The following is a 12,636-nucleotide window of genomic DNA, read 5'->3' as shown; positions in this document are numbered from 1 at the left end:
TTATGCAAATGAGGTATCAAAATTATGCAGTTCTGATTGGACAGAGCAGATCTCAGTCCATTGGGAGAAAACCAAAACCAGGGTTTGCCTGCAGTAATTGACTCAGAGATGTAAACAAGTGGGACAAAGTTCAGGAAGTTAAGTATTCAATGTGAACTTCCCCCCATTCCACAGAGTATTTGAGGAGCCCCTGTTGGCAAATAACCTCTAGACTATTATTACTTATAAAATTCAGGCCCTTGGTTGACCATGGGGCTTATGTCAGGTAAATTCTTCCTTGAGTTTCTCTTCAAATGAATCTTTGTTTTGGGGGTTCACAATTATAATCATAAGGGAACTGAGGCTCAGTGATGTTAAGTGATTTTTCTAAGAGTACATGCTAGCTTTAGTGGCTAAACAGGACTGAAACAAAGATCTTTCTGTCACAGCAAAATGTTTCCCAAATTTCATTTTAGCATGAATATCCTCCCTTTAGAAAGAATCACAAAATAGCAATTTGTTATCGCCAAATAACAGGATCCTATTATTCTCTTCTTGGCCTTCCTATCTTCAACTCCAGCTGAGTTTCTAGTAAGTAACAAAAATTCGTTCAAGATTTGGGTAGGCCATAGTAAAGAGGGGTTCCTAGATATGTATCAACAAAATTGGGGGAAAACTCAATAAGCAAACGTTAGTGTTTACACACACTGAGTATAACTTTGACTGTGTGGCAGACACTTAGACAGACATGAGCAGAGCAAGGAAAATAGGTCAGGTCCAGACAGTCACCAGGGCAGAAAGCTCCAGGTGCCTAGCAATGGGAAAATGAGGAAAACAAGGACCTCAACCCCTGGAGGATCCTTCTTCCTTAGCATATTGATGGGGCACCCTGTTCCCACAGAGTCCCTTCAGGTCACCACGGATGAAGAAATAAGTTGTTCCTAACACTTCTCGGTCTGCCAGAAAAAGGGGGTGGCAATTCCCTCTAGTGGAGAATGCCCTGAGCTCTTCTCTTCAAGTGGCTTTTATGGAGAACAGTATGTGCAGGGGTATACAGCATGCATGCTAAGCTCATCAGTCAATGTCAATAGGCCATGATTGAAAGAACACAGAGGTTTGCCTCAGGTCAGGGTCTGGTAGACAGGGTGGCGCCCATTTGACCCTGAAACCTGGGAAACTGATCATACTCTATGCTCGACCCCAAACTTCAGTGCTTGTTAACTCAAGGACATTCTTAGCAAAGTAAGTTTCATAGGATTTAATGCATTCCTTTTCCATGCCTAATTGTACCTGGGAACCGCCTGATCCAGTTTAGGGCTGTACCTGATTTTAGAATTGTTTCACTGATCCAGTCAGGCGGTGGTCAGAGCAGCCAAGAGATAAGACGACTTCTTTCAGGTAGAATAAGGACTCCAGCCATGACCAAGCCGAGGGGTGAGGGTCTTTTGCCCCTTCTCCGTGTCCCCCAACTCCTTCCCTTGATGGCCCCTATGCGATTGTGCCTGTCTTAGGTTGCCCCTGCTATCGAGGGGTCTTACCCATCATTAACTAACCATCCATCCTCTGGGGCCAAGCAGGGTGATGTGAAGGAGGCAGGGGCTATGCCTTTGCCAGGGGGACAGGTTTTGTCTCCTCAGTGGCCTGTTTCCCCAAGGCCTCCTTGCTCAGATCCAGCCTTGGGGCCCTCTCACCCCTGCAACCTGGAGACCTGACCTGCAACCCAGGCATGTGCTCTGACTGGGAATCAAACCAGCAATATTTCAGTCAGTAGGCTGGCACTCAATCCACTGAGCTAAACCAGCCAGGGCCCCCTGACCTTTCACATTGCTGGTCATGTGGTTCAAATCCTCCCTTGAACTTTCCTCCTTTTGCATGTTGCTAGTCATATGGGTTAGACCCCTTTAAAGGGGCAACGAACAAGGGTACCTGAGACTATCCCTTAAGCATAAAGCCCTCATGGCATTGAGGTTCTAACCTACAAAAAATATATTTAGGCTTCAGTTATGTTTGAGCTCCAGGCCCAGTAAAGCAACAAAATCAGACAAAGTGATGCCACAGTTCATATTAGGACCAGCTGCGATGACTAATGAGCCCTGCCTGGCATCAACAAATCCATGGAGGTGGAGACCATGACCCTGAAAAGATACACCTGTAAAGCTGATGAATATTCTATTGACTCCTACCCTGGGACCTTCCCTAAAATCCCCACCCTTAAAAGTCCTTAAAACAGAAGACCCAGCAAGGTTCTCTCTACAGAGCACATCTGCTCCTTTCCCAAGCCCCTCCCCACCCAGGTGAGTTTTTCTTGCCTTTTTCTTGCTCCTAAGCTCCAAGGGCCCTTCTTTTGCTTCTATTGTTCCCTGAGCTCATTTTTTCCTATGGCTCCCTTTTTCTAACTCTGTGACTTTCTAAATAAACTGCTTGTATCTGAGTCTTGGCTCTGAATTCTTTCTTAGCCAGAATTCAAGTACTGATGTTACTGCACTGAGGTTTGGTCTGTCCCCACTGGTCTAACACCTGGTGCCATTTTGCTGCCAACAACTGGACAGCTGTTAGGTCTAGAGTTTAGTATCCCAGAAAAATATTCAATTATCAAAAGAGCTTCACTTACTGGCTGCACATTGTTGAGATTTTCTAATATTTAAAAGTCATAAAGGTTACTGTATGTACTTAAAATGATATTATGGGACATTACTATTCCTTCACAGAAATTGATCCTGTTACTCTTTATTCAAGTATTAATTCAACTGAACTCACGGAAGAGAACTGTACTGCAAATATTTAAATGACTCTTGTTAGGGACAGAGTAAATCAGCATTAAGTAGGCTGGGGAGCTCCACTGGCAGTCTGAAAACAAATATTCAGAATAAAATGTCCAATTTTCCATCCAGGACACCAGCCTCACGCAGTTCCATTATCAACAAATCTCTGTAGGTTCACATTGTTTGTTCTTGATGCATATAAAAGTGTCATTTTTAAACTTAACAAATAAAAGTAGAATTGAGTAACTGGTAAAGGGGAGGTAAAGGGAAACCCTAAGTCTGAAGTAGTAGGAAATGTAGTCACAACCCAGCTTTCCTTCTGGATCACGAGCAAGTGATTGACTCTGGAGCTCAAAATGACCTGCTTGTAGGTATTTGGAGTGTCTAATACCACATGGTTTCATGTCACTGAACATGCAACAAAGCAGAGGAAAAGAGGGGCTGAGGTACTGAGAAAAGGAACATATCAAATTACATCCTGAAATGTCAGTCTTTTCCAAACAAATGTAAATACTTATATGCATCTGAATCATTCATTTTGAAAACCCAAGGGAGCCTTCCTGGGCAAGCAGGGCAGATTAAAGCAACAATACCTCCTGCTTTGCTCAACTGATTTTCTAGATTGAGCTGACAAAAGTGCTGTGCAGAAACCTGGACTTGCTTCCTTTCACCTATGGAATTAAAATGTCCCTCATGTTACAGTGCCAGAGAACCACAGTACAAGAGCCAGGGAAATCCTGGGAGAGATGAAGCCCCAGAGCTGAGAAGTCTGAGTTAGAACGAGGTACTGACTGGTTTTATATATAAAATTATAATAATTTTCAGAGTGAGCTAATTATCTGCCAGTGGCCAAATTTACCTGTGACTGTGGCTCCTCATCACATTGCCAAAAGCAGGGAAGAATTTGGCATGATCAGGGAAGAGTACAAAAGTTCAATATGCTTGGGAAATAGAAAATGTAGGCGAGGATAAAGGGGAAAGAGTGACCAGGGAGTTGGAGGAGATACACCAGAAAGGAAAGTCACCGTCCAAACTGATTTTCTCCTTCCTGGTTTCTCAGCTCAAACTGACATGGCTTCACCCCACCACTCCACTGAAGCTATGTCAGAGTCACCAATGGCCTTTTTATGACTAAATACACCAGTAATTTTCAGCCCTCACTTAACCTATCATCTAGGTGAGCAGTGTACCAAAAGCTGGCCAGGGAGAGTAGAGTCCATCTTGGGTATAGTCATGAAGTGGGTACATTTTCTATAAAGAACTTAAAAATAATAATAAAAACATATAAAACTTGATCTTTTTTATTATTGCAATACTCCAGCAATTCCAAACAATGCAAGTAAAAAATACTCCTCCCCAAAATGCTTTTGTTTTTGTTGATCTAAGTTCCATGTAATTGCCATAGCTATTGTTGCATTTTAATTTTACATGGTATTGTTATATATGTATATTAGTTTGTTATATGTATGTATATACATACATTTTTATGTGCATATGCATATGTATGCATATATTGCCTACATATGTATATGCAAAATTCAAATAAACAAACTTTTATTATTATTATTTTTTTAAAGATTTTATTTATTTTTAGACAGAGAGGAACGGAGGGAGAAAGTGAGGAAGAAAATATCAATGTGTGGTTGCCTCTTGCCCACCTCCTACTGGGGACCTGGCCTGCAACCCAGGCGTGTGCCCTGACTGGGAATCGAACTGGAGACCCTTTGATTCACAGGCCGGTGCTCAATCCATTGAGCCACACCAGCCAGGGCTTATTATTTATTCTTTAACAAATATTATATTCTATCCTAAAGTTAATTTTAGGAGTCTGCGGTTATGAAGTTCACCTCAGATACATAAGGGCTTAGCTACATATATTCATTCCAACGGTAAATCCATAATCATTCAGAATCAGTCAGGCTCGCTTTGAGCATGGTTTATGTCTCGAACTCCATGGTACAGGTATTCACATCTTTAATCAGTAGAATCAAAATAAACTTTACAACACAAAGATTGTAAAGACAAAGAAATAGAAATTGAGTTCTTTTAATTCTGTCATTTCATGTTACCATGTCAGGAGTTTTTATTTGTACTTAAAATTGGAAACAACAAAATGGAGGGAGACCTGTGAGGTGTTATTTTCTTGGTAAATATAAGTAAATAAACAGTTCTTGGTAAATATAAGTAAAAAAATAAATAAACTATTTCCACACATGAAATAGTTTACTGCGTTTAAAGAGTACCTTTAAAACTGAAAATTGTTCTTTTTAAAAAATGTGCTCATTTTAAAATTAAAGAGCCAATCATGAAATGAAGATGATTATTGATTCTTACATGACGATCACTGGAAATCATTTCACCGTATGGAGGAGGGACTCTGTCCTGGGTATTAAGTGCCCTGGGTACTGATGAAAGGCTGTGTTCGGCATTTGTGACCAGGCTGTCTTTCCTTAAACACTCTTTTCTTTTGGCACCCATGATACACAATTTTGCAAGATTCTCTTTTATCCCTTAAAACAAATCGTTCTCAGGGTTCTGTCCCAGGTGATCACTTCTTCTTCATCTACAGATTCCCTGAGCAATCTCTTTGGCTCCAATGGCTTCCATTATTGACTACATGCTGACAACTCCCAAATCTATTCCTTTGACCTAAATCTCTCTCCTGAGAGAGATTTGGATAAAATAACTTGTTTATCCAACTGCCTGCTGAACATCTTGTCCTCAACATAACAGGCGTCTTCAATTCATTCGTATGAAACTGAGCTCAGTAATTGCACCTGCTCCTTGGTGAAATCTGGAAAACTAGGAGTCATCCTTGATTTATCCTTCTCCTTGTACCCTACGCCCACTCACTTACCAAGGCTGACACATATCTCTCCTGAATATTCCTCGCGTCATCCCTTTATCTGGGTCCTCACTATCACCTCCATTACCAGGCCACTGTCACCTCTTGCTACAGTAGCTCCAGCAGCCACCTTGTACACTGTAGACAGTGACCTCTTTCTAGAGGGTAAGTGGGATTGCATCACTTACTCAAGCTTAACATCATTCAATAACTTTCATTGTCTTTACTCACAAAATACATATAAGAAGATTTCTTTTTACCTTCAGAGCCTTATCTCACCCAGCATGACCTTATTTCAGTATTTCAATGTTTCAAGTTATCTCCTACCACCAAACCACTGCTTACACTGTATCTATTCTCTGAGTTCTAAGAAATGATTACTTCCTTTGCAAAGCTTGACTGCAGTTCAGGCTTAGGTTAGAGGCTTTCCTACCATACCTTATGAGGACGCCAACCGGTAATTGCTATTTGTCTGTTCTTCCATTAGTGTTTCAATTAATTAGATTTTTAAATTCTTTAAGAACAGACACAGATCTATCTTATTCCTCATTGTATTTTTAAGACACTACACAATTCTTTTATAGAGTGGGCACTAATAAATCTTTTGTTAAATAAATGAATATATTTATGAATCTCATTTCCCCTAACTAGGATTTCTCTGCCCCATGGATCACGGCTGCTTTGTCTATGGCTGACAGCAACACTTGTTCCATTGTGACTTATTTCATTCCTAGAAAACTTTTCCTATGCTGTATTATTTATAATCACATTAATTATTTATTTAACAATATACTATAGTATAAGAAATGATACATGCTAAAGAAAATTTGGCAGGTTTTTTTTTTTTTCACATTCAGAAAGAAAATGTGAAGGATAAATACACTTAAAATCCACCACATGGGGATGGAAGACGGGGCTCTGGCCAACCTTAAAATTGTCCTTTCAATGTAAAATCCAGGTACCAATAACGATGATCACTTTAAGCCTCTCTCAGTTCTGAGCTTCAGGAAAGTGTGTAGAGTGGCTCTTTTCTGATTCCAAGTGAAAGAACAAAAAAACTACCAAAGTCAAGGCACTTCTTTAAGAAGAGCATGATGCTTTCATCACTGAAGAGGCCCAAGTAAAGTCTAAGGCCGAGCACGAGAAGGGGAGGGGCCCCGGCCTAGTCGCCAGCCAGGGCGACCTTCCCTTCATGTTTCTATCAGCAGCAGTGGCTGCCTCCTGGTCTGGTGTTTACATAAAGATGAGAAGCAACTGGACACTCTGCTCCATGCTGACCCAAGGCAGAGCTGACAGCAGCAGGTAACAGGCACCTGGACGGGGCTCCCCGCGGGCCATCAGGGGTTCTAATCAGCTTCTCTTAGCTGGCAGATTTTGAACAGTGGGTATGTTCCAAATGTGTCAGGGCATATTTTTCAAACATCATTGCAGATTCATTTGTTATGTCTTGACTTTTTTTAGACCTTGACAATAAAGGGACATTTTTAACCATGGAAAGGAAAGAGAAGCTAGTGCACACTGATATTTTATGACATGCTAGGGTCCACAGTAAGATTGACCTGTTTCTTTCAGATCTTTGGGGGCTCTATCATCTGTGACTCCTTGTTATTTTCCTTTCTATAAGTGCAATGATCTCTCTAAAAGGTGGTGGGGGTAAGGAGTGTGCGTGGAGGGGAGATGCAAGCTACAGTTTCGTGCTTATGTGTTCTGAATTCTGACATATTTCAAAGTGTGTACTGCAAGGTGGAGTTTGAGGGAACTCTAGGTGTTGTGTGAGTACTATGTGTGTTTCGTGAGTGCGGTCTGTGTCATGTGTGTATGTGCAACATAGAATATAAATATTTCAAGCATGAGAATCTTATTTTTGCTTTATTATTCTCTCCACAGGACAGCAAACACATACTACTTCACAAATTTTCACACATATAAGACACAGAGATTTCTAATGTATTTTGTGAATAGTTACTGGAGCCTGCACCAACTCTAGGCAGATATTTTAGGAACAGGATTTGGAGCATCGCAATGGACTCTTTTGGCCCTAACCGATGCGGTGCAATTGGTTGTATGTCATCCCACAAAGCAAAAGTTTGCCAATTTGATTCCCAGTCAGGGCACATGCCTGGCTCGCAGGCCCAGTCCCCAGCTGGGGCTTATTCAAGAGGCAACTGATGGATGTTTCTCTTACACAACATCAATGTTTCTCTCACTTTCTCCCTCTCTTTCCCTCTAAGAATAAATATTTTTTCTAAAAATTGACTCTTTTGTAATTTTGTATATTTCATAGGCAGCAAGTGATGTATAAATGTCCTAGAGGTGCTATAACAAATCACCACAAACTTGGTGGCTTAAAACAATAGTTATTCAGTTGGGGCTGTGCAAGAGACAACCGATCAGTTTGCTTCTCACATCGATGTTTCCTTCCCTCTCTCCCTCCTTTACCCTCTTTCTAAAAATAAATTAAAATCTTTAAAAGAAAAAGAAAAAGAAACATTTATACAATCTCTATTTACATCTCTATTAAATCTTGGTAAGGGCAGTGAGAGTCTATGGCATTTGAGCCATGACCTGCTCATTCTCCCCATCTCAGCTCAGCATGATGGAAGCTCAACTCTAATTGAGTGTATCAACATAAAAACGTCCACACCTGAGGGTTTTTTTTAAATAAGCGTTTATTTGTGCCAAACTGATGACATATGCTGAGGAGCTAGATCTCAAATGCTCTGGATAATAACAGTTTTGCAGCTTCTTTCATGCATTTGGATGTGGGAGAGAGCAAGTAGATACTGGATTACAGGACAGGTCATAGGAGTATATGCTTTCTTGAGGCCTTTGAGGGGCATTACTTCTGTTATTTCAAAGGTATGCTACAACTAGGTGCACAGAAAAAATGCACAGGGCTTGCTTCAGACAAAGACGACTTTTTCTAAAGAGGTTAAATTCGTGGGGCACGTGACCCACCATGATCTACTCAGCTAGTAATATATGACCTGATCATCCTGTGAAGTTACTTTTCTCACTCCTCCCTCCCCCCCTTTTTATCCACAGGTGTGGTTAAGAAGATGAGGATCTCCCTCTCCAACTTCCAGTTAAAGGCATCAGTATCTCCCTGAAAGGACCAGGTCACCGGCGTTTCTCATCCTTGGCAAAGCTCTGTGTTACCGAGGCTGAATTCCAGGTGAGTGCCACTGAAGGCCAAGGGTGCTTTTCCGCTACCCAGCCTCCACTAAGTGCAGAAAGTCTACCCTAAGTGTGGCAGGCCAAGGATACTTGGCTTTGATTCCCCTACCTCCAGCTTGCTCAGAGAGGTTCCCCATCAGGAATGATAATGAAACAAAGGTCCTCATAATTCTGACTTGATTTAAACTGTAGTTTTAAAACAAATTTTTCGTTCTCTCTCAGCACAATTCACTGACCTGATCTTAGTCTCTCACCTTGATGCTCATTGACCCCTGAGGCAGCAGAAGGCAATAGCCTGGTTCTGACTAAAGATCACAAGATTGAAGCCCCTGGCAGGCAAAAGATAACATTTAATCTAAATTACACTTCATCTCCTGAACCCTAAAGTGGGATGACCCCCTTGGCTACCTTTCCTGGCTACCAGTTCTGGACTCTGGAGCTGACCTTGGAGTTGTCCTCAAAACACAGAGAAAGGATTTATTACCTTCATCTGACTTCTCACCAATCAGCTCCTAACATGACCCCAACTCTCTAACCCATAGCGTCTTATGATTTTGCTCTATATAACCTGTTGGGTCAGAGTGTAAGCTTGCCCATCTCTGGATCAGCCAATTCTAATAAACTAATTCCTTTTTTTTTCTTTTTCTCTTTTTACTGCAAACCCCTGGTCACTTATTCTTTGGTCAGAGTGTGCAGGCACACAGACTTAATTGTTGGGGTTCAGTAACAGTAAGCTGAGAAGACCAGAGGCCATCCTCCCTGCCCCCAGTACCCTGCTTATAAAGCGGGGGTGTTGCTCTGAAAGAAGCAGGCCACTATCTTTGCCTTAGCAATGGAGCAGTGGCTCAGGAATTTTGCCCAAGAGACTGAGGCAGCCAACAAAAATAGAGAGCTCTGAAGCTCCTCCTTTTCTGAGGGCAGGGTGGGAGGAGGTACAAGCCTAAAGAGTTCTCAAAAGCAAGGAAGATCTTGGTGGTAAGCAAGTGAAAGAGGCTGGAAGCTTCACGAGAGCCAGTTAAACCACAGGTAAGCTAGTTTACCAGAGAGAACCAGGAAGAGAGCTGGCTAAGAAGAGCCCTACTGGAAACAGAACACACCTCAAAGATTGGCCTCAAACACCACTCTTGGAAAAGGGCACAGGGCGTGCCCTGCTGCCAGAGAGCACAGGTGCGCCTGTCCCTGCTTCCTCTTCTTTCCCCACAGGCATGTATCTTCTAAACTTTAAGGGACCCCATGAGACTTCCAACCAGGGGATTGGTGGGCAACGGCAGTTCTTCTTGAGCTGACCTCTGCCCCTCAGGCTCCCTCTTCTCTAACTCCCCAGCGAGCTGAAGGCAGCCCCACCTAGGTCCGTTTTTTTTTTTTCCTATAATGCTTCTAGAGAGCTAGAGTAGCCTCATCTAGTCTCTCTTGTATCGCTTCTTCTATCCTAAAAAAAGAAGAAAAAAGCCCACATTTAGTTGGCTCAGACAATGGAGATATTTATGTCCCTGGGCATTGTCTAAAACAATGGAGCAACAAACAGGCAATTAGTGGAGCTTAACAGTTGGATGTAACACCAAAAGGGGCAGGCAGTTTAACGGAGAGATCAGAGTAGGGTGCTGTCAAAGACGGCCCTCCCAAAATCTGGTGACTGTGCTGACAGCAATTAAAGTAAACCTAAGTATATGGAAAGGCATCCTATAAGCAGGGATTGGAAAAGTTGATTAAAATGGCAACACTCCCCAAATTGATCCACAGATTCAAAATGATCCCCACCAAAACCCGAGCCTCATTTTTGCAGAAATGGTCAAACTTATTCTAAAATTCATATGTAAATTTACAAAACCAACAATAGCAAAAAATACTGAAAAAAATGAACGATTTTGGAGGACTCACACTTCCTGATCTCAGAAATGACTACAAAGCTACTGTCACCAAGATGGTGTTGTACTGGAATAGAATATTTATGTAAATCAATGGAACAGAATCGAGAGTCCAAAAATAAATCTTCATATTTACAACTAAAAATTATATCTTTATGGTATGTGTGTGGCAATAACTAAACCAAATTTTGGTTGGTTGTCCATTTTGCTTCTGAAGAGTGACTGTTATTAGACAGCAGTCGGGATCCTGCTACCCAAAGCCACCCTCTTGGCATAATTCCAGAGACAAAGGTTTGGTGATAAAGTTTTATTCAAAAACTTCATAATTTTGGAATAGCAGCTTCTCACATGCATTAGTCACTTAAGCCTATCAATTAAGGCTAAACTCCCTAACTCTAATTACAGCTTCAATCACTTAAACCTAGCAATTAAGGCTAAACTCTCACACCTGAGTTCTCCTAGCATTCCCCTGTTTTAATTATCTTATTTCTATAGGGTTAGTTTCAAATTAAAGAACATAGAATACAAAAGCCACACAATTTTGGAAGAATGGCAGCTTTCTGCCTCAGGGGTCTTCCCTTCTAGAACACCCAGAGAAGAATGACCCTCTGCGCAGCCACCCTGATCCTCGGCTGCACCCAGAGTTTTTTCTTCCGTCCAATACACTGTCCGTTGGGAAATGCAGGCAGTTGCAGCATGATCATACAGGAATCGCTGAGGAAGAAAAGCCCTAGAGAAAGCAAGAGAGAGCCAGGTCCCATCTGAGAGCTGGAGAGCACTTCTTCTATTCCAAATCTCGCCCATAATTCCAGGTGCTCTGAAGGCATTCAGCTTTTCAGCCAATCCTGTCCTAGACTGTTTACCATTGCCTTGGGAAAACTCCTCCTACAGCCCCTCCCTACTTCCCCCCAGTGATCCAATCAGATTTCTCTGCATCATGACTACAACAACAAAGTTCTTAGCACATGATTTATAATAGCTAAAAATGAAAACAACCCAAATGTCTATCAACTGATAAATGGATGAGTAGAACATGGCATATGCATATGAGAGGTAGTTATTCAGCAGTAAAAGAGTGTCACCAGAAAGGGACTGGTCTGGAGAAGAGGTCTGCCTCAGGCTGGCCAGTAGTATGTGGGTTCTTGACTTTGTGCAGAAAAGATTTCATAGCACGAGTCCAGGTGATTTTGAGAGTACGCTTATGGAAGCTGGGGACAGTGAAACAAAGAAAGGGCTTAGAGTAGAAGCAGCAACAGGAGAGGGCCTAGACAGTGCTGTTTTGGCTCTTTACATGCGTCACAGGAAAGACGTGAGCCAAGGCAGTGCTGCTGTAGGCTCCCTGAAAAGTCAGAGAAAAGGAGGCTTTGCAGACAGGTCAGGGGGGTTAGCCTGGGACAAGCTGCTGCTCCCATTGCTCTCCTGGCTGCAAGTCTCATGGGATCCTTAGAGGTTAGGAGATAAAAGATGCACACCTGAGAGGAAAGGAAGGCGTGGGTGTGCTCCCAAAACAGCCCGAGCTGGGTCTTTGACTGGAGGGTTCTTACCTATTTTCTAAAGGCAGGAGTTTTAGGGGAGGTCTTAGGGAAGAATCTCAATATAACATTTATCAGCTTTATACTGATGCCCCAAAATGAGACTTACTTCCTATTTCATCCTTCCTCGGGTATGGCTGGCACAAACGGCATTAATTGGATTGCTGCTATCACCCTGGATAAAGTGATTTAAGCTATTTACCCTTTGGTTGGAGAGAAGTGTAAACCATTTACTCTTAAGTGTCCTTGTTTAGGGAATAAAGGATTTTTTGACTTTACTAAATGGCTACAAACCGCTTGGTCATTTAACTACGTGTCTCGATTTCCCTATTACACTTGTCCTGGCTTACTAATCTATCTCAAGAGAGTGAAGTACTGATACATGCCACAACATGGATAAACCTTGAAAACTTTAAGCTAAAAAGGAAGGAAACTATTAGTAAAAGATCACACACTATGATTCCATTTATGTGAAA

Source organism: Pteronotus mesoamericanus, unplaced genomic scaffold (assembly GCF_021234165.1).
Source record: "Pteronotus mesoamericanus isolate MK-2021 breed Mesoamerican mustached bat unplaced genomic scaffold, CSHL_Meso_final contig_82, whole genome shotgun sequence".
NCBI classification, from domain to species: Eukaryota; Metazoa; Chordata; class Mammalia; order Chiroptera; family Mormoopidae; genus Pteronotus; species Pteronotus mesoamericanus.
Note: the sequence above shows the minus strand (reverse complement) of the source record.